Source organism: Penaeus monodon, chromosome 20 (genome assembly GCF_015228065.2).
Source record: "Penaeus monodon isolate SGIC_2016 chromosome 20, NSTDA_Pmon_1, whole genome shotgun sequence".
Classification (NCBI taxonomy): Eukaryota; Metazoa; Arthropoda; class Malacostraca; order Decapoda; family Penaeidae; genus Penaeus; species Penaeus monodon.
In genome coordinates this window covers 30519718-30519973 of record NC_051405.1, presented here as the reverse complement: position 1 = coordinate 30519973, position 256 = coordinate 30519718, and positions in this window count along the sequence as shown.

The window sequence follows — 256 nt, the reverse complement described above, 5'->3', positions numbered from 1 at the left end:
AAACTGTTGAGAATTGCATGATTAGTGTGTCCTTCTTCAGACATTGATGACCCTGAGATATGTTTTTGCTAGCTTCATACGACTAAATGATCTGTCAGCACTAGCACTTGAAACGGGTATTACAAGGAAATTGCGTAATAATAATACAAATAGATTTGGAAACGTACGAGTTCGATCTTCTGTTCTGGAGACGTCTTTAAACAATTACATACAATACATTCATAATTTTGTATTTTTGCATACAGGAGTCTTTATA